We start from the raw sequence: 25463 nt of genomic DNA on the forward strand, positions 1-25463 counted from the left end.
TCTCATTAGAATTTCACTACAAAAATTTGAAGTACTAATTTGTCCTCTGTTCATAGATAAGAAAGCTGAGTCCGTTAAGGTGAATGAAGAGACCTATAGTCAACTAATAGTGGGTTCAGGAATCACACCTAACTCTTACACCAAAGATAATGTTCTTTAATTCTTATACTCTTTGTAGAAGCAATAATCAAGGACTTGAAAATGAATGAATAATCTAAAACCATCACCCCAGGAATAACACAAAAGGCAGTGGATTTGAGAGATGAATAAACTGTAAATACCATCTAGTAATTTTATTCACAGTTTGAATTGTAAAATCTCTAAAGGATCATTTCTTCAAGTAAAAATAATAACTCTATCTACTAATGTCTGTTAGAAAACAAAATGGAATTATTTGAAAGTACTTTTATCTCAAAGATAACTTCTGAAAATCTCTGGGTTTAAAGAACAAATGGAAGGCTTAAGAACATAAATTGTAACTGAACATGGAGAAAAAACTTGAACATAAATTGAATAGTCAGGTCAGAAATGTGGTTAATCAATCTGAAGTGCACTCTGGAAAAGACGTTTATAATGGCTAATAAAAATGTTTGCCAAGCACTTTCACATACAAAGTACCACACAAGGTTAATAATAATCACCATCATTACAGTGATATTTTTTTCAATTGCAGAACACTTCTCATCTAAGAAGTTCACAGAATTATGAGGTATTAAAAAATACAGCAACATCCTGAAAAGATAATAAATATTCAATATTTACAATAAATAAAAGCATGGTTCAAACTCAAAAAAGATGTGATGAAACACAGAACAGCAGCTTTCAGTTTTTTAGTGTCTTCTAGGTGCTTATTAAATTATACCATGTTTCTTACAGTAGAAAAGTCCTTCAGAAAACATTGATATAGGAAGACATCTGATTCATTTTGTACCCCCCAAATTTGTCTTTTTTTCTCTTTATTATGCAAAAGTTCAAAGATATGGAAGAGCAAATGAATAAAATTAATATATCTTCATACATTGCTTTTTTATTAGACATTTATTAATATTTTGCCATCTTTTTATAACTATTATGTATTTTTCTTTTTATTTGAAAATAGTTGTAGATAACAAAACCTTTCACTCTTTAATATCTGAGTACATATATATCCAAAATGGGAATACTCTTTAATATAACCACACTTCATTATCATATATGCAAACTATCAAGTTTTCTAACATAATAATTATCCCATTTTGTTAATATTGCAATTATATTGTGGTTTTAAACCAGGAAGCAATCAGGTTTCATTCGTTGCATTCATTTGTTTTTCCCAGAAATTTTTTAAAAATATGATTATTTGGGAAAGAAAACATACTTTGATTAGGATAAACTATAATACATTTTGTATATGTCTTAATATTTTTCCTCATAGTACTAGTTAACTGGCTTATCTACCATCTTTCTTCTAAAAGAAATTACATTTTTGATTAGATTCTGATTAGATATTTTTGTTGAGTGTCTCATTGATGGTGCTATGTACTTCATCAGAAAGCACATATGTCAGCTTGCCTCTTTGTGATTGATGCTAATTTTGATCACTTGCACACTACATGAATATTTTCCTGCTTGCCAGTTACATAATGTATTTATTAATGTTTTCTGTGTTAGATTTTTGTTACTGTGACAAAATACCTAAGAAAGGCTACTTAAAAGAAGTAAAGATTTATTTCAACTTAGAGTTTCAGAGGTTTCAGTCTATGGTCACTTGACCCTGTTGTTGCTGGACCTGAGGTAAAGCAGTAGGTCTTGGTGAAAGGTCCTCCAGAAAGCTGCTCACCCCTTGGCAAGAGGTAGGATTGAGAAGGGTATATTTATAAAACTATAAAAGTGATTTGCCACCATTTTAAGGAAAGTATGTTTCTTTTCTGAAAATCACTGTAGGAAAAAAAGGATTTACTTGTCCTCTGAGGCAGAAAGAGTTCTGATTTGGATACGGAAGGTTTTGCACAGGCCATGTTCTAAAGCTTGCTTGCCAGCCTGTGGCACTGTGAGGAGAGGGTGCAGCCTTAAGAGGTGAGGCCTAGAGGGAGGGAGGTCCCTGTGGTGAAACTTGGAAGGGTGTATCATGTTTCCTTCCTCCCCTTCTCAATCCTTTCTTTTTTCTTTGTCACAGCAGGACTTAGATTTACCTTATACACTTCCTGATCTAGAATTGAAAGAAGCTATTTCTTTAATAAGTCATATGAAACATAGCATATATGCATTTGTGTAAAAAAGGGAAATAAACAAATGTCATACAAAAGCATCTGCTTTTTTGTGCAGAAGTAAAATCTGTAAAGAGATAAAAAAAAATAAAAATAAAAATTTTTAACTACCAGAGGATGGGGCAAATACAGTGGAAGACACAGAAGCAGAACTTTTATGAGTATGTATCTTTCCATAGTTTTGACTTTTGTATACTATAAATATTCTCTGTCCCTGAAATTAAAATTAAAATAAGAAGAAATTTCAACCTAAATTTGAAAGAAAATAGAAGAAAATAAATATAAATATTTTAAATTCCTATCATAACTAGCTGTCTTAAAACATATCCAAACACTCTTGAACATGTACCCCTTCCTCCAACATGCTTGGAGCATTATCCTTATTAAGAATACGAACCAGTCTTGGCTGCTTGCATCTAACACATAGCATACAGAGAAAGACAGGGTAGATGGTAAAAGTCTTCTGAGCATTTGTGTGGTTCTCTCTCTCTCTCAGGACAATCACTGTGGAGGCCCGAGCCATCCCATAAAAAGGCAGGCTACTAATACTGTCAGCCATTATGCTGTAAGAAAGCCAACAGCAAATTCAGAGTCCATATGTAGGTGTCTTGGCCAACAGCTAATGCCAACTACCATAAATGAGAATGACCAGACCTTAAAAGGACTCCAGCACTTAGCTTTTGAATCACCTTAGAGAATGACCTGGCAAGGAAAGGAGTCAGTAGATTTGTGCTAACTTTCCCAGCTACTGGGAAAATGTTGCATGAAACGTACGCTACACCCAATGATGCAGACATACACAGTTTATTTATATATTTTGTTCAATGATCTAACTATAGTGACCCAGATTGATTGTATTAGTGATGATAACGTGGAAAACAAAACCATCTGTTGGGAAGAAGCAAGAAGTCAGGAAGCCAAAAAGGTAACCTGACAGGAGCATTCTGCCCATTTGAAAAATTTCCGTAAAATAGTATCTTAAGAAATTTAGAATATAAAGAGCAGACACAATGCAAAGGTAGATTTTTAAAAAGCTAAGAGTTAAGACAGAAGTATAAGTATATAGAGAAGCAGATTTAGAAAAATCCAGTGTTATGAGCAGCTGGGTCATGAAGTCACTAGAGTAGTAAGCACTATGTGTCCGCTTGACAAATGGGTTGGGTCTCCAGAGCTGCAGCTGAGTTAGGGAAATTATAGCTGAGGCACTACAATTGCTGCTAAATCCAAAATAGCAATGGCTATTGCTTTGATTTTTTTTAATAAGAACTGACTCTTTGACTCTAGATATACTTCTCTTTGTTTTCTCACATTTTTGTCTTTATCTACTCAGAGACCTGATCACTGGAAACTACCTGAATGTGTCTTTTTTTCCTTGCCACCTGAAAGACACTAACTGAAACAGACTGCTGGAACCTCTGTGGTTGTACACACTCTCCGCTGCTGTAAATGTCTCAGGATGCCTGTCTCAGAACTGAACGCCTAACATCGGTCTTCCTAACTCTGACCTTCAAGTAAAGAAGAGACTTTTGTTCATTCATTATATATTTATCAAGGAAATCATTGTAATCCAGGATCTTCACTCTGGGAAGATACAATCCCTGTCTAACAAGGAAAGCAGTCACATTGTTATAATTACAATATAGAATGTTATGCATTACACCTCATCATAAATTAGTGGCTGTGATATTAACAATAAGGTGAGTGACCCTTCTCTAGTGAGTCAGAAGAGGGTTAACAGAAACTATGACATTTATGCTTTATCTAAAGCAAATGTGTAGGAGAAGACACACGGGCAAATAAGAAGCAAAAGAAACATTTGGGCAGATGATATTAAGAGTTACAGAGCTGTGAAGGGTGTATTATTTTTGGAGAATGATGACAAACTGTCTAGTGTATGGGTTTCATGTAAAGAAGTCCAGAAAATAGATGTTTCAAATTATTTTAATTTGGATAAGTTAACTATGCCATGAAAAATACCTGCCAATTTAGATCTTTTGTACAATAAGCACTGGTCTAATTGTGTAGTGTTTCAAAGTGCTTATTAGTTAATAGACAGCTACTTCTTTTGCATAAATGTATCATAATATTTTTTTCTATAATTTCAGTTCAATTAGTTGATCCACATTAGTAGATAGATTATTTTTATGCTGATATTAAACACATTTATTTTGAATACTATATCTTGTGGCTTCTTCTAGAGTATATCTGAATTAATATATTTTTGATTTTGATTATAAAAACCTAATGATACCAAGAAATAGATTGTAAAATATAACCTTTTATGACTTAAGACATATTCTTTGAGTCCAAAGGAAAGTGGAGGTTAAATGTTTTCATTATGACAAAGACGGGTCCCAGATAACTTAAATAGAGTCTGATCTTAAATGTCCTTAATCTTCCTTTGAGACTTGTAGCCATCCACCTACTTTTAAATTACATAAGTGGATAAAAGATGATCATGAAGAAACATTTTCAACAAGAGTTTATTTGGAGAATTTAGTTGGAACACTATGAGTTTAGGCGAGTGTACTCATTTCTCCCAGGCCCCAACCTCAAAAGCAAATGGGGGAAGAGTAATTTCAAGATAATGGCTTAGAATTTGTAAAATCTGTTTCCTGAGAAAGGAAATAGAACTGCAGAACTGAGACTCGCTCTTGGTAGAAAAGCCTAGGGTAGAAATGGTTAGAACTGCCCTTAATAGAAGGGGAAGACAGGACTAAGTCTGGCAGGAAAATTCTGTGTTCTTTCTTGCCCCAGACTGAATACTGTGAAAGATATCTGGGCCTGGATCATTTAGAATGATTTCTGTTCTGTCAGAGAAAGAGTTGGTGTCTACAAGATGGCACAGAGAAGCTGTGGGCAGTCAGTTGGATAATTGGGTCAAAAAATAGTGCAGGGCAAATTTTTTATTGGTGCCACTGTAGAATCCATAAATGTTGTTGAGAGTAAGAAACTTGACAGTTAGAAATTAATAGAAAGCAAAATCCAGGGAAGAGGTTGGTCAACCTTGCCTTACTTGTTGCCAAGAATGATAGATCTGAAGTAATTAAGGTAGTGCCAAATGGGATGGAATAGTACTGAGAAATAAACTCATACAGATTTAGGTCATTTGGTGTCTGACAAGGGGTGGCACAGTAGATTGTTGGGGAGAAAACAGTGGCCAATAAATGGTGCTGAAAAAAATTAAGAAATTTATAGGAGGAAATAAAAAGAATATATTAGACCACCACTATACAGAACCCAAAAATCAGTTTCAGAGCTATCCGTGTGAAGGACAAAACTATAGAGCTCACAAAGAGAAGATTTGACAAAATCATGCTGAAAGAAAAGTAAAGATTTTCTTACATAAAAACCCCAAACCACAAATTCTAAAAGAGTAAATAATAAATTTGACTAAATTAAAATGTCTATCTATTAAAAACATGCCATTCAGAAAACCTTAAATAAAACCAATCACTACATGGAAAAGTCTTCACAACTCAAAATACTGAAAAAGTCCCACAAAATACAATAAAATTCTCATAAATTAATGAGAAAAGGTCCATCCATTAGAAAAATGATAGACTATCTCTATAAATACACCAATAAAGAGGGGCTCTAAATGGTCTGCAAACATAAAATTGTATTCATCTTTACAGACCATGAGGAAAATTCACTGATAATCAGAGAATTCAGCATTGAAACCACATGAAATAAAATTGTATATCCACTAGATCTATAAAAATTTAAAAAAATACTAATGGTATTTTGTTGTCAAGGTTACTGCAGATGGGAATTTCATACCTTGATGGTAGTTTGCAATCTTACAATTATTTTGAAAAACAAGTTTGGCATAAACTAGGAAAATTGAATGTAAATATATTATATGGTTTAGCAACCCCTTTTCTGGATAGTAAATTCTTTGACCATATGCTAAAAAGCAGGTACAAGAAGTCACAGCATTTTGCTCATGATAGTCTCAAACTAGTAACAATAGTTTTCATCCAAAGAACAAAAATAAAATGGACCATGTCTTTAATAGGACATAAAATACAGCAATATATATAAGTGAACAACTATTAAAAAAACAAGTGAATGAATCTCATGAAAATTGCATAGAGAAAAATAAACATAAAATAATACACACTTAATAACATTTATATAAAGTTAAAAACTTTACAAAGTTATATTGTTTAGAATACATTCATAGGCATCAATATATTAAATAAAAACAAAGAAAATATGGCATAAAACATAGATAGTGGTTACCTCTGTGAGAGAGAGAATGCTGCACTCAAGAAATAAACAGGAACATGCTCTGACATTGCCTTGCAGTTTGTGTTATTTTGTTTTGAACTTGGGTGGTGATTATATGGGTGTTTCCTTTAAAATGGTTTTAAAATATTTCACATATTTTTTTAAATATTTTTATGCTTGTATACATCATAGTTAAATTTTTAAAAATATTCATAGGATTAAGGTACTTAGTGCTGCAGAGTTGATAAGCAGTTTTTCAAACACATTTTCTCTTCTGTCTGGTTGATACATATTCTTCATTATCCAGACATGCTTAAGGGTGGATGTATAACAACATTTTATTTATTTTATTTTATTATTTTTTATTGTTGGTTGTTCAAAACATTATATAGTTCTTGATATATCATATTTCACACTTTGATTCAAGTGGGTTATGAACTCCCATTTTTACCCCGTATACAGATTGCAGAATCACATCAGACAACATTTTAAACAACAGAATGTGAGGGGCAGAGATATGTAGGACTCCATGGCTCGATGCACTCATATCTCTTATATGTAGTCCTCTGCTTTTACTGTAATGTAAGCAGCACCCAGCAAGACCATTGAACCATCAGCCGAAGTTGGCAATCACCAGCATCTTGAATGAACCTATGTGATTGACTGGATGTGGTCACCCTCCTCATTCACATGTCTTTACCATGTGAGCAGGGCATTAGATTCTACTTTGTTTAAACCTTTACATAGTCTGCTCTAAATAATACATAGAAACTCAAATAGTCATAAAATTTGAAGAAAAAAAATGCATACATATTTTTTTACTTGCCTAACTAAATACTTGAATGTTTTTGGCCCTAAGGTGATTTTTTAACTTAAAAGTGTTTTTATGTCAAACTCTACCTTTACTTTTACCTTTAATTTGTCAAAGATCTTTGGAAGAATATAGAAGTTTATTGTGTAATTTTTATATTTTTCTAATTTTTAAAAAGTCTTTAAGGCTGTCAGGAAATAGAACTAAATTAAGATTAAAATTAATACTTTAAAAATTATCAGATTGTTTATCTTCAATTATGCAGACAATTGGTTCAATATTGTTTTGTTTCACAAAAGTCTGTTTTTATAAAAAACTTCAAAATATTTGGATTATTGAGATTATAATTCTTTTCATGTTACATTGACAAATGACATAGCATGCAATTCATGTGGTCATGTTTTTCAATTACTTGTTATTATGGCCACTATTTTTTGTAAGTATTAGCAAATACATTAGTTAGAAATTTTTGTTCTAACATATGTATATTTCATTTTTTTTTACTGAGTTCTTTTCAGTTGTATAGATATGGCACAATTTGTATATCTATTTACCTTAGAATGGACATTTGAGTTACTTCATTTTATGGCTATTACAAATAAAGCTGCTAATCACATTCAAGAACAAGTTCTTATATTCACATAAGCCTTCCTTTCTCTTCAGGAAATATCAATAAATGGAATGACAGAGTCATATGGCAGGTGTATATTTAACTTTTTTAAAAAAACCAACAAGCTGCTCATTGAGATTGTTCCATTTTACATTTCTATAAGCAATATGAAGAATTTTAGCTGCTCTATAACTTCACCAACAGTTTGCATAATCAGTTTTTTTTTCAACGTTAGGCATTCTACTGAGTGTGCAGTGATATCTCTTTGTAGGTTTATTTTTCACTTTTCTGATGACTGAAGATGTCAAGCATCATTTCATGTTTCTGTTTGTGACCTGTATATCTTTCTTAAGGTTTCCTTCCCTTTATGCTCAAATTGACGAAGTCAAAGACCATTGGGAACACACCTGCAGCTGAACAAGTAAAATTGATTGCTTGTGTGATTAGGGAGGCCACAACCCATGAGGAATAGTAGTGTGTCTTGGTAAGAGTTTGACTGAAACAATTTATTGTAGAATTTGAGCTTGTATTGTATGAATGGGGAGCAGTGGTATGCTCGGAATTTGGTATTGTCAATAAGCAGAGACACAGCTTTGAAGGATGTCTTAACAATTTGAGTTTATAATGCAGAATGCCTGACACAAAGCTAAGTCTGCAATTGTTAAAAAGCAGCAGCATTATACAACAGTGGCAATGAGGAGTAGGTTAGTTATCTTTGTGATTTAAAAAGTGCTCATATATCTTACCATGTTCAGACATGATTAAGGTTTTAAATTTCCTTTGTTTTACTCCATCATGATCTCAGAGAGCGATGGTGGTGAACTCTGAAATTATGTTCAACAGAATACCAGTGCCTAATTATGAATGCCAAGAAGCTCCCAGTAAAAGTGAGGTCTCACCAACTGTACCCGATAACCGTCAGGATGTCAAGGGAGCGCTTTTCTCTTCCTCAAAATGATTTGTCAGTTTTTCTTATTAGGTGGTTTATTCTCATTTTTAGTTTTGAGAAAGCTTCATTTATTCTTGATATACGTCCTTTATAATAATCTTGATTTGTCAAATCTCTCTGGCCTGTGACATTTCCCTCTTTAAAAGGCCTTTTGGAGAGCTGAAGTTCTTAATTTAGGTGAGATCCAATTTCTCAAAATTTACTTTTTGAACTGTACTTTAGGTGTCATGCTTAAGATACTTTTCCCTAAATCAAAGTCATGAATCTTTGCTTCTACCCTTTCTTCTAGAATTTTCAATAATTTTTTAAATTGATTTTTAAAAACTGGACTGATCTTGCCTTCTGGGGATATATTCCATTTTATCATTGTACATCATTATTTCTATACAGTGTTGAGTCTAATTGGCTAAAATTCTCTTAAGAACCCTTCGTGTATAGTAATGAGAAGTAATGGCCTGCAGTTTTCCTTTCTTATAAGGCCAGAAGCATCTCCTCCTCTTTAGTGTTGTGAAAAAGTTTATATAGAATTCGTTGTATTTCTTTTCTGTTTGTTGGATTCCTATGATAAAGCTCTGTAAGCCAGGAGTTTGGTGTGGGAAGGTATAATAATAACAAATGAATTTTTTTAATCGTCATAGGACTCTTCAAATTTTGTTTTGAAAAAGCTTGGTGTTTGCATCTTTTAAGCAATATGTTCATTTTGTTTAAAATTTTGTTTATTACTATAAAATCATTCATATTGTTACTTTATTACCCATTTTATTATGTCCTTGGCATCTGTTATGATAACCTTTCTCATTTTTGAGATTGGTTGTTGAAGTCGATTCACATCGTCTGAACTGACATGGCCAGACCTGATTTGACAAAATTCTTTCCATCTGTGGTTTGTCTCTTTTAAAAGTGCCTTTTGGAGAAGTGAAGTTCTTAATTTTGATTAAGCCCAATTTATCAAAATTCATTTTATAAATCATATGAATTATTCTTGAAGATACGCACTGAAGTTACTGATTTTAGACCTTTCCTTATTTACTTCTAATGTTTATTGAATGATAATCTCCCTCCATTTTAGCTACGTACTCTAAATTTTGATGTGAGCTGCATACTCTAAATTTTGATGTTTTATTTTCACTTTACTTTAGCATGTCTTTAATTTTTATTTTAAGAATCATGAGTTGTTTAGAATTTTTTTTTAGTTTCCAAATTTTCAGGTATTTCTCAGACATCTTTATGTTATTAATTTGTACTTCAGTGCCATTCTTATCAGAGGATATGGTTCATAGGATTGCATGTATCATTATTTTTTCAAATTTTGCGTTGTTACCTGCTTCGTATCCTTATTTTTAGAGATTTCTACTGCAAGTATATCGGCAAACTGATGTTCTCTTCATTTTTTTTTTCCTCCAGGCTATTTTTTGCAAGTTCTATTTTGAATAGTTTCTATTATAATAGCTTCATGTTTACCATGTTTTCTTCTGCCATTAATACTTTGCACTTTCTTTATTTTATTTCATAAATATAATTAATTTATCATCTGTATCATTTTAGTTTAACACTTAAATATATTGTCTGTCTCTACTTAGTATATTGTATACTAAGTATACTTGGTATATTTCTTCTAGCTTTTTGTTTTCTGCCAAGCACACCTCTAGCTCATTTATTTTTCTGCATTATTATAACATATGATGTGAACATGGAACAATTCTTAACCCATCATCTGCTGATGGACATTTTTCAACACTTTGCATTTTTTATTCATATTTTAAGTTGTTCTAATTAGTTACACATGACAGTGGAATGCACTTTGACATATCATACATAAATGGAGTATAATTTCTCTTTCTTCTTGTTGTATATGATATAGAATCCCACTGGTCATGTAGTCATATATGTACTTAGGGTAAAAATGTCTAATTCATTCTATTTTCCTTCCTCCCCCATACCACCTCCCCTTCCCTTCATTCCTCTCTACCTCATCCAAAGAAACTCTATTCTTCCCCAGCCCTCCTCCCTATTGTGAATTGAATCTACATATCAGAGAAAACTTCAACCTTTGGTTTATTAGAACTGGCTTATTTTGCTTAGCATGATATTCTCCAGTTCCATCCATTTACTGGCAAATGCTATAATTTAATTCTTCTTTAAGGCTGAGTAATATTTCATTATGTATATATACCACATTTTCTTTATTCATTCATCTGTTGCAGGGCATCTAGGTTGATTTCATAGTTTATCTACTGTGAGTTGAACTGCTACAAACATCAATGTGGCTGTGTCACTAGAGTATGCTGATTTTAAGTCTTTGGGTATAAACCTAAGATTGGGATACCTGGGTCAAATGGTGGTTCTATTCCAAGTTTTCTGGGGAATCTCCTTACCTTTTTCTATAATGGTTGCACCAATTTGCAGTTTCACCAGCAATGAATTAATGTACCTTTTCTCTCACATCCTCAACAACACATATTGTTGCTTGTCTTCTTGATAATTGCTGTTCTGACTAGAAAGAGATGTAATCTTAGAGTAGTTTTGATTTTCATTTCTCTAATTGCTAGAGATATTGACAATTTTGTCATATGTTTGTTGATCGATTGTATTTCTTCTTATGTGGGTTTTTCTCTGTTCAGTTCCTTAGCCCATTTATTGTTTGGGTTATTTGTGTGGTTTTTTTGGGGGGAGTGTTAAGTTTTTTGAGTACTTCATATATGCTAGAGATTAATGCTTTATCTGAGGGGCAAGTGGTAAAGATTTTCTACTATTTTGTAGCCTCTCTCTTCACATTATTGATTGTTTCCTTTGCTGAAAAGCAGCTTTTTAGTTTGAATCCATCACATTTATTCATTCTTGATTTTATTTCTTGGCTTTTTGGAGTCTTGTTAAGGACATCAGATCCTATACTGACATGGTGAATATTTGTAGCTACTTTTTCTTCTATTAGGCGCAGAGTCTCTGTTCTAGTGCCTAAGTCTTTGATCCACTTTGAGTTGAGTTTTGTGCAGGGTGATATATAGAGGTTCAATTTCATTTTGTTACATGTGGATTTCCAATTTTCCTACCACATTTGTTGAATAGACTATCTTTTTTCCAATATTAATTTTTGGCACCTTTGTCTAGTATGAGATCACTGTATTTATGTGAGTTTTTCTCTTTGTCTTCCATTGTGTACCATTGGTCTGTGTATCTGTTTTGGTGCCAATACCATGCTATTTTTGTTGTTATGGCTCTGTAGTGTAAACAAAGAAGATAATTTGAAGCTAATTTGAAAATTTATACTCCAATAAAATAAAAAGTATTGAAGACACTGACACATTTCTATAGACATGACCTACCCAAATTATATCAGGAGGACTTACACAATTTACACAGATTAATTTCAAACAATGAAATAGAATATGGCATAAAAAACCTACCAATCAAGGAGATCCAAGGTGGTGGGCCAGAGGGAGGCAGCATTTTGTGCGGTTCCATGACCTGGGATTCAAGTAGTGAGAATACTGGTCCGCTGCAAGTGATATTCCTGCTCCCACATGGGAATCACAGCAACTGTGCCTGTTCAGGGCTCTTGGCCTCAGCATCAGAGTAGGTCTCCCAACTACTCGCCCATGCAGGACTACCAGGTACCCAAGCAGGCACCATCAACACCTGCACAGAACCTACTCACCAATGCCACTCCCATGCAGGACATCTGGCATCTTCCCACACAAAGGAACTCTAGCCGCCACTCTCTTGTGCACCCCCATCTACCAACACCATCTTGGAACTCTACAGCAGTAGAGATAGACCCTGATGCACAGTGGCCTTCCTGCACCTGAGAACTAAACACAGACTCTGAAGTCAGCCGACAGCTACACAGTACACACCACAGAGCTCATCTCTGAACTCATCATCCAATGCCATCACTTGGCCACCCAACAGGAACCACCAACCCATCACTGAAAGCAGAAGCCTCCATCTTGAGTCACCTTCATCACCATCTTCACTGGGGGGCAGCACCCAGTTTGGAACTCTGGTTAGCCAGGTACCCAGTTTGTAACTCCCCCCCTCTCTCCCCAGCAGCCACTACCTCGGGACAGTGACACCCTGGTTACCTTCACCATCCTGAGGGTGGAGATACCAGTTGATAGACTACCCCACCAATAGGATGAGAAGGCAAGCAGGAAAGATAACAATTTCCAACCAAAACAATGCTGTTTCTTCCTTCAAGATTTTTTTTTTCATCTCCCTCTCTATTCTCCCGCCCTTATATCCCCAATATATGTGAAACCAAATATTTCTCATGAATTAGGATTTTGAGGACTGGGACATCTGAAGAGTATGTTACAGTTGTGTTGTATATTCTTTTTCCCCCCCTTCTTTTATCCATCAGTTTCTACTATTTTAACATTTTTTTATTTTTCTTAATATATGTGTGTTTGTTTTATGTACTCTACTGTCTTACCACTAATCTGTTTACCCAATATTACTTCCTCTCCTTTCTCCTGCTACTGGTCTTCCTCTTTAGATTGCTCTTTCATACTTCCTAAGGTATAACAACTCTATATCCTCATCTCCTACCTCCTCAGCATATCATCCTACTCCTCACCCCTGGTTCTTTGTCTACCATCAGAAACTGTAAACCCTTTTACAAATTGAGTATATTATAGATAATAATTGAATTCACCATGTCTGTACATTGTGACCAAATTGTAAACATCTTAATACCAAACATTTGTTTAAGGGTGTATACTGTTTATATTGGGATCTGATAACATTGTCCTTCACTTCAAAGGAGAGATATTGGATACCTATGGGGACACTATAAGCCTATAGGGTTAAAATGGTAAAAAAAAAAAAAAAAAACAATAAACCAAATTAAAAGTTCAATTGAAAGCATCACCAACATATTAGACCACTTGGAAGACAACCTTAGACAATCAATACAAAATATATAATCTTAAAAAGAATGTAGACAACACAGTGATAATGGTAAGAAACCATGAGCAGAATATTCAAGAAATATGGGATAGCACAAAAAGACCACATTTAAGAGTTGTTGGGATACAGGAATACATAGAGTTCCAAACCAAAGGAATGAGTAATGTATTCAATGAAATAATATCAGAAAAAATTTCAAACATGAAGAATGAATTGGAAAATCAAATTCAACAGGCTAACAGGATGCCAAATGTACAAAATCACAACAAATCCACACCAAGTCACATTATGCTAACATACAGATAAGGAGAGAATATTAAAAGCCCCAAGAGAAAGGGATCAAATTACATATAGGAGGAAACCAATTATATTATGTACAGATTTTTCAACCCAGATCCTGAGATCTAGAAGATCCTGTAACAACATATATCAAGCTCTGAAAGGAAATGGATGCCAATCAAGAATTTTATACCCAGCAAAATTAAGCTTTAGATTTGATAATGAAATAAAAATCTTCCATGATAAACAAAAATCAAAAGAATTTGCAACTCGAAAGCCTGCACTACAGAACATTCTCGGAAAAATATTTTGTAAAGAGGAATTGAAAAACAACAATAGAAATCAGCAAAGGGAGGTATTACACTAAAGGAGAAACTAATCAAAGGAGAAACCAAGTCAAGTTAAATACCAAAAATTAACAAAAATGACAGGGAATGCAAATCATGTCTCATTAATAACCCTGAATTACCAATCAAAAGACATAGACTGGCAGATTGGATTAAAAAAACAAGAAACACCCAACAATGCTGCCTCCAAGAGACTCATCTCATAGTAAAAGACATCCACAGACTGAAGGTGAAAGGTTGGCAAAAATTATACCACTCACATGGACCACTCACATGGTTTCCATCCTCACATAAAATAAAGTGGACTTCAAGCCAAAGTTAATCAAAAGGAATAAAGGAGGACATTTCATACTGCTTAAGGAAAATATTCATCAAAAAGATATAGCAATAATAAATTTATATGTCCCAAACAATGGAGCATCTACATTTATCAAACTCTTTTGACGTTCAAGAGCCAAATAGAATACAATGTAATAATTCTGGGTGACTTTAGCACACCTCTTTCACCACTGGATAGAATGTCCAAACAAAAGCTGAACAAAGAAACTATAGAACTCAATAATACAATTAATAACTTGACTTAACTGACATATTTGGAATATTTCTTCTTTCAATGAATGAATAAATTTTCTTCTCAGCAGCACATGGATCCTTCTCTAATATAGACCATATATTATACCACAAAGCAACTCTTAGCAAATATAAAAAAAGTAGAGATACTACCCTGCATTCTATCAGATCATAATGGAATGAAATTAGAAATTAATGGTAAAATAAAAAATTAAAGCTACTCCAACACCTGGAGACTAAATAATATGATACTGAATGAACAATGGGTTGCAGAAGACATCAAGGAGGAGATGAAAAAATTCTTAGAGGTGAATGAGAACACAGATATCATGTATCAAAATCTTTGGGACACTCTGAAGGCAGTACTAAGAGGAAAGTTCATTGAGTGGAGTTCATTCCTTAAAAGAAGAAAAAGTTAACAAATAAATTATTTAACATTATATCTCAAAGCCCTAAAAAAAAGGAGAACAAATCAAAACCCAAAGCAGTATAAAACAGGAAATAATTAAAATCAGATCTGAAATCAATGAAATTGAAACAAAAGAAACAATTGAAAAGCTTTACAAAACAAAAAGTTGGCTCTTTAAAAAAAATGAATAAAATTGACAACCCTTAACCATGCTAATTTGAAGAGAAGGAGAGAGAAAACTCAAATTACTAACATACATAATGAAAAAGGAAATATCACAACAAATACTACAGAAATACAGAAGATAATTAAAAATTATTTTAAAAACTGTACTTCAATAAAATAGAAAATATTGAAGGCATAGACAAATTTCTAGAGTCATATGAATTGCCCAAACTGAATCAGGATGATATACACAATTTAAACAGATCAATTTCAAGAGATGAAATAGAAGATGCCTTCGGAAGCCTACCAAACAAGAAAATCCCAGGACCAGATGGATACACAGCCAAGTTCTATAAGACCTTTAAAGAAGAACTAATACCAATACTCTTCCATTTACTTCAGAATATAGAAAAAGAGGCAGCACTTCCAAACTCATTCTGAGGCCAATATCACCCTGATTCCAAAATCATGCAAAGACACATCAAAAAAAGAACACTTCAGACCAATATCTCTAATGAACATAAATGCAAAAATTCTCAATAAATTTCTGGCAAATCAAATACAAAAACATAAAAAAAAAAAGTGCACCACAATCAAGTCAGGTTAATCCCAGAGATGCAAAGTTAGTTCAACATATGGAAATCAAGAAATGTAATTCATCACATCAATAGACTTAAAGATAAGAATCATATCATCCCAATAGACACAGAAAAAGCATTTGACAAAATATAGCACACCTTCATGTTCAAAACACTAGAAAAATTAGGGATAATGGGAACATATCTCAACATCATAAATGCTATCTATGCTATGCCCCCAGGCCAATGTCATTCTAAATGGAGAAAAATTGAGGCATTCCTTTTAAAAACTGGAACAAGACAGGAATGCCCTCTTTCACCACTTCTATTTCACATAGTTTTTGAAACACTGGCCAGAGCAATTAGATAGATGAAACAAATTAAAGTGATACAGAAAGGAAAAGAAATCAAATTAGCACTATTTACCAATGATATACTTCTATACCTAGAATACCCAAAAAATTCCACCATAGAACTTCTAGAACTAGTAAATGAATTCAGCAAAGTAGCAGGATACAAAATTAACACCCATAAATCAACAGCATTTGTGTATATCATGATAAATTCTTTTCAAGGAAAATGAAAAAAAAACTACCCCATTTACAACAGTCTGAAAAAAATAAAATATTTGGGTATCAACCTAAGAAAAGATGTGAAAGACTTCTACAACAAAAACTACAGAACACTAAAGAAAGAAATTAAGGAAGACCTTAGGAGATGGAAAGATGTGTATCCATCTGGTCCCAGGATTTTCTTGGTCTTGGATAGGCAGAATTAATATTATCAAAATGACCATACTTCCTAAAGCACTATAGATTTAATGCAATCCCATTCAAAATTCCAACGACATTTTTCATAGAAATAGAAAAAGCAGTCATGAAATTCATCTGAAAAAATAAGAGACCGACCCAGAATAGCTAAAGCAATCCTTAGCAAGAAGAGTGAAGCAGGGGGCATTACTATACCAGACCTTAAACTATACTACAGAGTAATAGTAACAAAAATAGCATGGTATCAGCACCAAAATAGACTGGCAGACCAATGGTTCAGAATATAGGACACAGAGACTAACCCACATAATTACAGTTACTTTATATTAGACAAAGATGCCAAAAAAACATATATTGGAGAAAAGACAGCCTCTTCAACAAATGGTGCAGGGAAAACTAGAAATCCATATGCAACAAAATAAAATTAAACCCCTATCATGCACAAAACTCAACTCAAAGCAGATCAAGGACCTAGGAATTAAACCACAGATCCTGAGTCTAAAGATGAAAAATTAGGCCCAAATCTCCATCATATCTCCCCACTTCCTTAATAAGACTCCTGTAATGCAAGATCTAAAATAAAGAATTAATAAATGGGATAGATTTAAACTAAAAAGTTTCTTCTCAGCAACAGAAACAATCAGTGAGGTGAATTGAGAGTCTAAGCTTGGGAGTAAATTTTTACCACTTAAACATCAGATAGAGCATTAATCTCTAGTATATATATAAAGAACACAAAAAGCTAAACACCAAAAAAGCAAATAACTCAATCAACAAATGGGCCAAGGAACTGAACAGACAGTTCTCAGAAGACAATACACAATCAAACAACAAATATATGGAAAAATATTTAACATATCTAGCAATTAGAGAAATGCAAATGAAAACTACTCTAAGATTTTGTCTCACTCCAGTCAGAATGGCAGCTATTAAGAATACAAACAACAATAAGTGTCAGTGAGGATGTGAAGGAAAAGGCACACTCATACACTGCTGGTGGGACTGCAAAATGGTGCAGCCAATATGGAAAGCAGTATGGAGACTCCTTGGAAAACTGGGAATGGAACCACCTTTTAACCCAACTATCCCTCTCCTCTGTCTATACCCAAAGGACTTAAAAACAGCATACTACAGGGACACAGCCACATCAATGTTTATTGCAGAAAAATTCCCAATAGCTAAACTGTGGAACCAACCTAGATTCCCTTCAGTAGATGAATGGATAAAGAAAACGTGGTATACATACACAATGGAATATTACTAAGCAATAAAAGAGAATAAATTCATGGCATTTGCAGGTACATGGATGGAGTTGGAGAATATAATACTAAGTGAAGTTAGCCAATCACACACACAAAAAAAATGCTGAGTGTGATATAAGGAGGCTGATTCATAGTGGGATTGGGAGGAGGAAAATGAGAAGGTTAGATGAACTCTAGATAGAGTAAGGGAGAAGAAGGGCAATGGAAGGGGCAAGGGAGTAAAAAAGATGGTGGAATGAGATGGACATCGTTACTCTAAGTATATGTATAGAAAAATATTCCATATGCAACAAAATAAAATTAAACCTGTATATGTTCCTGTACATTAGTGATGAATCCACTGAAATATAAATCCCATTTACATGTATGAAGCCACAAATGATGTGAATATACTTTGTATACAACCAGAGATATGAAAAATTGTGCCCTATATGTATAATATGAATTGTAAATCATTCCGTCATCATATATAACAAATTAGATTTTTTTTTAAAATAAACCTACCAATAAAAAAAAGCCCAGGACCAGATGGATTCTCAGCTGAGTTCTATAATACCTTCAATGAAGAATTAACACCAATGATCCTCAAATTATTCCATGAAATAAAAAAGAATGGAATCCTTTCAAACTCATTCTCTGAGGTGTTATCACCCTGATACCAAAATCAGACAAAGGCACATTAAGGAAAGAAAATTTCAGACCAATATCCCTGATGGACATAGATGCAAAAATTCTCAATAAAATTCTGGCAAATCACATACAAAAATATATTAAAAAGATAATGCACCAGTATCAAGTGGGGGTTCATCTCAGAGATAGAAGGATGGTTTAATATACAGAAATCAATAAATATAATTCATTATATCAATAGACTTAAAAAACAAAAATCATATATAATCTCAATAGATACAGAAAAAGCATTTATCATAATACAATATCTATTCATATTAAAAAATACTAGAAAAATTAGGGAGAGTAGGAACATACCTCAACAGTATAAAAACTACTGATGCTAAACCTAAGTCCAACATCATTCTAAATGGAGAAGAATTGAAAGCTTTTCCTCTACAAACTGGAACAAGACAAGGATGCCCTCTTTCACCACTTCTTTTCATCATCATCCTTGAAATTCTAGCCAGAGCAATTAGTCAGGAGAAAGAAATTAAAAGGAAATGAATGGGGCGGGGAGAAAAACTTAAACTATCACTATTTGCTGATGACAGTGTTTTATATTTAGAAGATCCAAAGCATCCACCAGAAAACTTCTAGATCTAATAAATTAATTTAGCCAAGTAGCAGGATATAAAATCAACACCCATAAATCAAGGATATTCCTAAACATCAGTGATGAATCCACTGAAAGATAAATTAGGTAACTACCCCATTTACAGTAACCTCACAGAAAATAGAATATTTGGGAATCAATCTAACAAAAGAGGTTAAAGACCTCTACAATGAAAACTACAGAACACTAAAGAGAGAAATTGAAGAAAACCTCAGAAGATGGAAAAATTTCCCAATGCTCCTGGATAAGCAGAATTATTATTTTCAAAGTGGCCATACCACCAAAATCATTATACAGATTTAATGCAATTCCTATTAAAATCCCAATGACATCCTTCATAGAACTAGAAAAAGCAACCATGAAATTCATTTGGAAAAATAATAAACCCAGAATAGCCAAAGCATTCGTTAGCAAGAAGAATGAAGCAGGAGGCATCACAATACTAGCCCTCTTTTTTAGTGATGAAAATCAGTTATAATAAATGTTTCATGTCTTGCTTGTTAATTATATCAAATGTGCCAATCATCTTATATTGATATTGTCACTTAGCATAGCTCATGTTTTCTTGTTTCTCTGCAGGCCTGGTATTTATTTTATTGGACACCAGTTATTGTGAATTTTACCTTTTGTGTACTATAAATATTCTTGAGTTTTGTTCTTTAATCCTTCCTTATCTTTAGTCAATAATTCTACGTGGTCACAGAAAAGCACTTAATTAATGCAATTTTCCCCCATTTTCTGAGGCAAAAACATCTTGTGTATTCTACTCAATGCCCCATAAATTCTGGTACGGTCTAGTCTGGATTGTGAGAATAGAAACTATCATCATCCTGTTGCGAATTCCAAAGCCTTTTCCTTCTAACCCTTCCACAGGATCTTCTCCTGGTTCTGATGGATACCTCATATATACTTAGGAGTACTCACAGGAGCCCTTCTACCGTTCTCTTCTCCATTGTCTCTTGCGCAGTATTCCTCTCCGTGTACTCTAGCCTCCGTGGTATTCTCAGATTTCCATTTTCATCTGTGGAAATGGTTGGACTCTACCCGATGTGTTCCTCCTCATGCTGGGTCCTAGAAACTCTCTAAGGCAGTATGCTGAGGCAATGATAGAGCTCACCTCATGTTTCTCCTCTTGGGTTTTCTTAACGTCCAGTGTCTTGAAAATTGTTTTGCCATGTGTTTCAATTTGAACTTGTATTATATGTTTCAGCTGAGAAGGTTAAATATGTTCTTTTTTAGTCTATCCTGGCCAGAATATAGGTTACAGGTACTTATGCATTAGCAATCCTATGTAAATTAACACTTTAAAATAACACTTTAAAATTATCTGTTTGCAGGTAATGATATTTGAAGTTAAAATGTTGCTTGTCTAAGTAACAATTGTATTTTAAAATTAGGGATATTAGTGCTTTAGTCTATGTGTGGATCCATAGCTACACTACTATACTGCAAATTTACCTCTGATGCACAAGAAAGCTATGTTGCCTTTCACAGTATCAGTGAGTGAGGGGATCCTCATGGCTGTGTTGCTGTGGACTAAGCACCAAAATGGGTCTATCGTCTGTCATTTCCTTTTGTCCAGAGCCCCAGCTCCTGACAACAGTGGCCTCACATGGACTTTCCTTCTTTGAAAATAATCACAAAGTTATTTTCAAGATATTCTCTCAACAATACAAAAACATTTACAATCAACAATTTTGTAAGGAGCTAATTTAATTTAAAAATTTGGAAACTTTCTATTCTTATCCCTTCATCTCAGAATCTAGAAAAGCATAACTTCAAGCCAACTCAGAGAAAAAATTGCCTCTTTATGAGCCTTGTAGTTTTAGAGAACCTGGGTTTTATTGTGAACCTCATTTTTAATTTTTACTTAGTTAATTCAATTAAGATTAATTTTTTCTTAAACATTGGAGACACAAAAGTCAATTATTTCACACTTTTGTGGAATTAAAACAAGATTCATTCAGTGTTTTTTAGATCATTTGGAAATAAAGAAATTTTAAATTTAAGGAATTACATATCTAAATCATACATGTTAATATTCTATGGCGCCAGATCACATTCATGTACATTCATCTCTACAGCAGAAAATTCACACAATTTCTTTTGTGAGTGCTTCTGTGTATTTATTCATGGAAGTTTTATTTCTCAATTACATACTTTTAATTTTCCACTTGGAAGATGACTATTCTGAATAAAAATTTATTTTCAAGCACTGTCCTATGAATACTGTATTAAAAAATCCAATTAACTTGCACAAATTATAGTTCTCTAAGGGCATTCTTCATTTTCAGAGGAGAAGACTATAAAAACAAAAATTGATATTCACAAAAGAAAAAAATAGTTACATAGAGTGAATTCTTTTGCGGTTGTTGATTTACTTCCACCTGCCAGCATAATCTCCCACAGCACATTCTTATTTCTCTGTTTCTAGAAATGGTCACTGAAAATTGAAGTGTTTCTCAGCTTTCTTTTTACCCTTCCCAACTAAAATGTTGATAGTTGTCAGAGAATATACGCAGAAGAAAACAAACCTGCAGTGCTTCAAGGACTTCAGCCTTTCTTCCTTACTATCCTAGTTCTGTGCATTGACCGTTCTGCATGTTTCCTATCAGCAAAACTTCTAGTGATTCACTGTTTTGGTTCACATCCAAAGCCTGTGATAATTTAATAAATTAAGTTTTACAATTAGGACAAAATTTTATATTAACCATGGCAGTCATAGGAAAAAATCTGTATGTTTATTCCATTCATTGTTTTAAAAACTAGTTTATTAGAGAAAAATATTGTTAAAAAAATGGTTTTAATTCCAGATATTAGTTGAACTCAATTTTCAAAGACTAAAAACATGTTCAAAGTGTCTTAATGAAGGGGAATTTATTATGAAAATATGTAAAAATGAATCCTTATAGGGCTGTAATATCTTACATGATATAAAAGGAAATTAAGATTAAAAACAGCACAGCTATGGATAAATGCATGAGTAAATAGAATAGCTGGTATTATTGGAATTTTAGTATATAACTTCACTTTAATTATTTTTACAGAATTTAAGTTATAAAATATAAAAATAATTATTATATTTTTATATTTATAAAATATATAAATATAAAAATATAATAAATAATCTATTATAATACAGTGTGGGAGTGGGATTTCAGGGAGGTAGTTTTTATATGTGATTAAAGGTAAGTTGCTTAGTAATGTGCTTATTTTGTCTTATCAATTGTATAAAACTTTAGGGTGTTTTAAATAGTTGAACGATAACAAATTAGACATTTGTAGAATTTACTCAGAAAGAAATGAGAAAAAATCCAAAGCATGTCACTACAAAAAAAAAAAAAAGTCAATGAAACACAAAATAAAGACATCAGAAAAGAAACGAGAGAAAAAGTCTACAGATTATATACAAAACAATTAACAAAATGGCATTAGTAAATTCTTCTTTGTCAACATTTATTTTAAGTGACAATATTAAATTTCACAATCAAAAGCTATGGTCATGAAATCTACAAGCCAACTATATGTTGTTTACAAAAGACTTATTTAATCTAAGGATATAGATAGGTTGAAAAGTAAGAGGAGGAAAAAAAATAGGTGTTCTATGCAAATAGTAACCAAAGAAGAACAGAGGTAGCTATACTAATATCAGATACAATAGGCTTTAAGTCATAAAACTCTTTCAAATCAAATAAAAACATCATATAATGATAGAAGGGTCAATTCACTAAATCCTCCTGCAAATCTTCCTCAAATTTAAAGAGAAACACCCCCAAGCTGATTCTGTGAGGTTGACTTTATCTTGATATCAAAGCCAGATTTCAGAGTACCAGAAAAGAAATTTGCACACTAATATCCATAATGAATATGTGTTGAGAGCCACAGCCGAAGGGGCCCCAGCAAACTTTCAGACTGCCAGCTGATGAGCTGAAGGGGCCCCAGCAAACTTTCAGACTGCCAGCTGATGATTGGCTCACAGCGGCCCCAGCAACATCTAGCTGATTGGCTCCTCTGCGGTGATGCTCATTGGGCTGTTTCCCTGCCCTTTCAGACCACGGAGCTGCTCATTGGGGGACTTTTTTGGCTCCGCCCATGCGACCCAGCCAATCGGCCTCAAGAGCAGGAGGATTGTGGGAGGAAGAGGTTGTTGGGGTGTGTGGCTTGTGGGAAGCCCGTGGTGGCAGTTGGGCTCTGAGGGTTTTTTCCTGAGGAGCTGTTTTGTTTATCGTGTGTGGTTCTAAAAATAAAGTTAGTTTCTTTTGACAAGTGGCTCCTGAATTGTGCCCAGCCAGACTTCGGCAAATATGGATGCAAGAATCTACAACAAAACACTAGCAAACAAAATTCCACCATCTATTAAAAGGATTATGCATTACAGCCAAGTAGAATTTATTCCTGGCATGCAATGATGTTTCAATAGACAAAATTCAACAATTTTGATACATTGCATTAGAAGAATAAAAAAACCCACATTATTTTCAAATGATGCAGAAAAAGAGTTTAACAAGATTCAACACCTTTTATGATAAAACATTTACTAAAACAGGTCTAAAAGGAACTACCTCAGCATAATAAACGCCATGTCTGAAAAACTCACAGTGACATTATACTTAATGTGAAAGACTGAGAGCTTTTCTTCTATCACCAGGAACAAGACAAGGATACCTTCTTTTATTGTTCTTATTCAAGAGTATTATAAGTGCTTGCCAGAGAATTCAGACAACAGAGAGATATAAAAAACATCCAAATTGGAAAGGAAGAAGTAACAGTATTTTTGTTTGAAGATGACATGATTTATGTGTGGAAAACTTCAAAGATTCCACACACAAAAAAAATGTTAGAATTAGCAAGCTAAATCAGCAATTTGCAGGATAGAAAATTAAACATGCAGAAATCAGTTGTATTTCTATACATCAAATATAGTTTGAACAGAAAATTTAAAAAAATAATTTACAAAAGTATCAATAACAATAAAATCATAAGGAATTACCCAAGGAAGTAAAATACTTATACACAGACACCTATAAAACATTACTGAAAGAAATTAAAGAAAAACAAATAAATGGAAAGATGTTCCATGTTCACAGATTGAAAGACTAAACATGGTTAAGATGCAATACTACTCAAAGAGATCTACAGTTTCATTGCAGGCCCAAACAAATCCCAGTAATACTTTTTTTATTTGGTAGAAATAGGAAAAACATTTAAAAACTCATGAAGAACTTCAAAGAAAACTGAAGACCAAAAACATCTTGAAAAAGAGGAATGAATTTGGACATCCCTTACCTCCTGATTTCAAAACATAATACAAAGCTACAGTAATTAAAACAGAGTGATATGGACATAAATACAGGTATATAAACCAAAAGAATAGAATAGAGATCCAAAAAATACATCATTACGTACCTGGTTACATAATTTTCACCAAAGTTTTCACAATTATTCAGCAAAAAAGGATGGTCTCTCCAACAAATAGTCCTGGGAAAATCCAGATATCCCCATGCAAAAGAAGGAAAGTGAACCCTTTTTTTACACCACATACAAAGCTAGATGTCCCATAACTATACACTTACAAAGAAATAGGTGAAAATCTTCATGTCACTACATTTCCAATGGTTTCTTGGATGTGACACCAAAGGCACAGTGAATAAAATCTTTTTTAACATTGATGTATGCATACAACAATGACAAAACCAAAGACTGAATGAGAGAAAATATTTGCAAATCATATATATGATGAAAGATAATGTCCACAGTATGAAATTAATATAACTCCATATAAAAAATGGGCAAGGGACTTAAATAGACTTTCCTTTAAGATGATAGTCAAATGTTCAACAAACATTTTTTTAAAATTTCTCAATATCACTAATAAGCAGTTACTTAAAATTATAGTGAGTTATTACTTTATATCATTTAGGATGACCACCATAAACAAAACAAAACAAGGCTGTTGGCAAAGTTGTGGAGAAATTGGAACCTTTGTTCACTATCGGTGGGTTTGTAAAATGATATCACTGTCATGGACATTAATATGG

This window comes from Callospermophilus lateralis, chromosome 7 (assembly GCF_048772815.1).
Source record: "Callospermophilus lateralis isolate mCalLat2 chromosome 7, mCalLat2.hap1, whole genome shotgun sequence".
Taxonomy (NCBI): Eukaryota; Metazoa; Chordata; class Mammalia; order Rodentia; family Sciuridae; genus Callospermophilus; species Callospermophilus lateralis.